The sequence below is a fragment of the Pinus tabuliformis genome, chromosome 1_1 (genome assembly GCF_031772625.1).
Source record: "Pinus tabuliformis cultivar Carrire ecotype Pingquan chromosome 1_1, CPIR1, whole genome shotgun sequence".
Lineage (NCBI taxonomy): Eukaryota > Viridiplantae > Streptophyta > Pinopsida > Pinales > Pinaceae > Pinus > Pinus tabuliformis.
The window spans coordinates 133320053-133324657 of record NC_142297.1 but is presented as its reverse complement, the minus strand read 5'-3'; positions in this window follow the sequence as shown (position 1 = coordinate 133324657).

Below are 4605 nucleotides of genomic sequence, written 5' to 3'. Positions count from 1 at the left end.
TTGTGTGTCTTTTGAGATAAGCTTTCGCATTAATTTCCTTATATTATTTTGGTAATTCTACTAAATCTTGCGCAACCCATTCATGTAAAAGCTCCACAAGGGATTGTTCCTCAACATATAGGAACTCAGAATTCAACTTCGTTAATTGCAAAACATTTGCAATTCTAGGTAAATCAAAGTAGCTTTTCCAGTTGCGCCTTTCGGGGTCTTTTTATTTTGGGGTTCTTCCTTTAGGGTAGAAACAGGGGCTTGTTCAACCATAAGAGCATCATTTGGCACATTTTGCCCCAAATCTTCCTCCATTTCTTCAAGCACAACAAAAGAGTTTGTTTCCTCAAGTTTGTGCATGGGTTGTACATTTCTATCTCTGGTAGTCCTCTGAGACATTATTTTGGTAAAACCCTCATTATATGGCAAACCACTTTTAATCGAACAATCATGAAATACATAGGTGTGTTCATGACAATGTCTACAACGAAATGAAACATGTTCATATTCTAGGGTTTGAGTCCAGATTTGGCCTTGGTAATCAAGGTGAATCAATTATGGCAGTGGTTGGGATGCATTCATATATACACACATAATCTAGCATAAGACATATTATATCCCTTCTTACTTACTTTCGAAACCTTAACAAAAGAACCCAAAACATTTCCACTACCTTCCAAAATCTCAGGAATCCAAAAATCAACAGGAAGGGAATAGAGTCTCACCGAAACCAAAGTTGTCAAAAACTCTTGTATGGATTAAAACACTCCTCCCAACGACACATATACAAACCTGTATTGTTAAATATGCTTCTTGTCTTCCAAATCTGCAAAAATTACAATAAAAAAACCTTTAGGGCCAATTTGCAAGTCAACCTCACTTAGTGGCTACCATTGTTGTTGGATCCACCTTTCCAGTGCTTTTTTAGTAGGTCAATTGCCCACAAATTTACAGATGAAGGTGTGGTCCTTTAGTCGTTGTCGATGTTCATCTAGATATTTAGGAGGAATAACGAATTTAGGATTTTGAGGAGCCTTCAAAATGCATTTACCTGTTAACCGAGCTTGCCAGTGTCTACTCATCATCAAGATGTCATCTTGAGAACCACTCCCACTCACTTGGGCTCCATACTATCCTGATAATTTAGACTTGCTAGAGACCACAACATTCTGAAAAGAGAGAGGTTTGGGCCAAGCTGAGACATTCATCCCCCAACTCTCACCACAACAAAAAAAAAGTTGAGCCAAACCTTAACTACTCATAAAAAACACCACCGAAGTTGATCATCAAACTATTAGCAATTTCTCACATCATCCCAATTGTATAATAAAAAAATGCATTTAAAAACAAAAGTTATAAGTAATTGTAAAAAAATAAAAGCCATTATTATTAAATGTGAATTAAGTTTAAAAATTAAATTTATAGTTACTAAATAAATGCATCTAAAAACTAAATTTATAAGTAATTGTAAAAAACTAGAAGCTATTATTATTAAATCTGAATTAAGTTTAGCCTTACTTCTTAAGTGGAATAGTATTTATGCATCCTACTTAAGTTCAAGTTTCGTATGATAACATATTTATTTAATGACAAAATAGATTCAGAATTCTTAATAGGATTTAACACTATTACCCTTACTATCCTATTGGATTTTCAAAAATATTAAAACTTGACGAGTATAACTCAAATTTTCAAAAATTTCCTCTTAACTCTCTAATTTTTTCCCGGGAATTTCTATTGTTTTATAAGCAAAGGTTTAAACTTTAGACTACGCACCATACGATGCAACTGACGCTCTTAATACCGGAAGTATCTGACAAATGGAGCTTCTGAATCTGAAATATCATTGAGGCCCACTGACATGCAGATACCCCGAAAACGAATGCTGTCAAACGGGCTTTTCCATAAAGCTGTCACCAGCGATTTAAATTTAAATTTTTGTAACAAATGGCTGGCAGAGCGTCCACGTTTTACAAGGTATGATCATTTATCTGGAATTTGGAAACGCTGATTGAGATACACATGTTGTGATCAAGAAGTGCATGCCGTTTGATATGAAGGATAAGCAATCTGCCAATATATGTTTGGAACTCGGCGTCTTGACTTTATCGAAACCTTTCAAATTCGGTACTTCCACTTATCCTACGTGTGAAATCAGAGTTCCACGCAGAAAGTCTTCCTGGTGCATATCGCTACACATTTTTTAATCACATTGCGTCTCAAATGCTCCGAAAAAATTTTTGTCCATAACATCGAAGTGATAAGGATGATGCTGGATGCCACGATGGTGGAGAGGAGGCAATCAGAGGAGATGTGGGATGCGCATCGAATCCTAGGATGCGAAATGTCTTATTTCGAACAAACAAAAAAATTTATTGCTTCTAGGATGCCATCGATTACTACAGATTCAATGGATTTTACTATATAAAAAGTCAACAAGCACTATCATTATTAACAGGTGACAGTATGCCATCTCGTGGATCCAGAACGGTTTTACGAAGAAAGAATCTTGTAAGATTTTTGAGATACACAGATCAATAAATAAGATTGCAAGAGGAGGAAGGAAGCTAGCAAGAATTGAGAAAAGAATGAATTTTATTCTACAATATTAGTTTTAGAATAAATACATAAAAGCAACTAAGTTAAGCTTAGTTGTACATGCAATAACTAAAGCTAACCAAAGCTACGTGTGATTTATCTTATGTTAATGTGTACATGTACCACATGCAAGCAATAAGTTAACTTGAACTAATCTAGGTGCATGTACACCAACACAGACACAGCTAGTCTAAGTACATGTACACCAACAAATCTGCTATGTACTTTCTGTATAAATCCGTGCACCGAATATTCCGCATCGAACTTCAAATCGGCGTAATAATCTACGAACCGAGTCAAGCCACCGAATTTTTTATATTTTTTCAAGAGATCGACTGAATTTGGTAACCATTGGCTCAACTATATGACTTAATGGGATAAAAGATTATCACGAAGTTGCGGTGACATCACTTTTGTACCATTTGGGGAGGATAGAGAGTTGATTTACTTTCGGAGAGAACAAATTATTAGCTTGTGGAAAAGATCTCGTTACAAAAGTATAGCATTCTCATAGCATTATGTATTCTTTAAACTTTAAAATCAAAATCCTTTTAATTGGAGAAAGACCATTACTAGAATTTCTAGAGTAGAATAAGCATTTTGAAGTTAAAGTTTCTTAATAGAGATTTTTCTAGGGCACCTTTTCTATTATCTAAGTATGGTTGAGTTTTCAATTCAATTAACATGGTTAAAGAAATTTTAGTGATTAGTAATACTCATGGGTGTTTTTTTGGTATGCTTTTGTAATGTTTATCGCATCATAATTTAAAGATGTGTTGCGAAAGTTTTAGAATTACAATTATGAATCATATTCGAATCATAGTTATTTATTAATTTTAGGAGAGATTTATATGTGAATATGGATTAGATTGAGAATATTGTAAAAAGGTAAAGAGTTAGTTCCATTAAAATCGAAAAGTGATAGTAAATGTCACACTGAATGAGGAAGAAAATAAATTTGAAACAAAACCAATAGTAATAAATACAGATTAATAAGATTTATTATAACATTAGTTGTTATATATAAAACTAGATATCTTTGATATTATGATGAACTTTACACCTTAAAAATGATATGAAACAAATAATTATAGTCTACATGGAGGGGGAAACCTCCATTTACATTGAATATAATGTATATGATAATATTTGATAATGCTAAGACTAGTTCTCCTTAGTGTGTGTGTGTGTGTGTGTGAGAGAGAGAGAGAGAGAGAAATGATTCAATTATAATGAAATGGTACAATAAATTGTTTTAGCTGACATAACAATGTAACAATAGAAATGTAATAACTCAATATTTAGGGCTTAATAAGAGGTTTAAGACTTAACATGGAGTTTATATAGGGCTTAGCACACTCCTCCCCTTTAAACATCTACTATCCTCAACACTTGATTAACTGCAGGTATTTGTGCATCAAAAATATTATTGTCACTCAACTTCTTCCACTAGTAGGTTCTTCCATTTGACAAGGTGTTCAATAACTACTCAACTTCTCAGCATCTTAACCCATATTTCAAAGATTTTTTTCAGTCCTAGTTTGATTTTCCCTTCTTCATTAATCTCTACTAAAATAGTTTAGACTAGGATCTTGTCATGAATTACCTTCTTCAACTAAGAAACATGGAAGATTGGATGTACACAGGATGATGGAGAAAACCCATATCTTTAATCCACAGTTCCAATCCTCTGCAACACTTTATAGTGTCCATGATACCTTGGTGCTAATGTAGTTTCCTTCTTTTGTTTCTTAATAAACATCTATTTAGACGGGTATAGTCTCAAAATACTCAGTCTCCTCTTTCAAATTCCCTTTCACTATAATGTTTATCTGCTTTTTGTTTCATCCTATTTTGTGATATATATAAGTTTTCCTTTAGTAGATTTGTAGGTTTTAACCATGTACATAAATTACTTGCACATGAATTCTTAAAACAAAAAAATATACAATAGTGAGAACAATATACAAAGAAATTTTCCCTTGGATCCCAAAACTAGAGCCACCAAATTGATTTTTC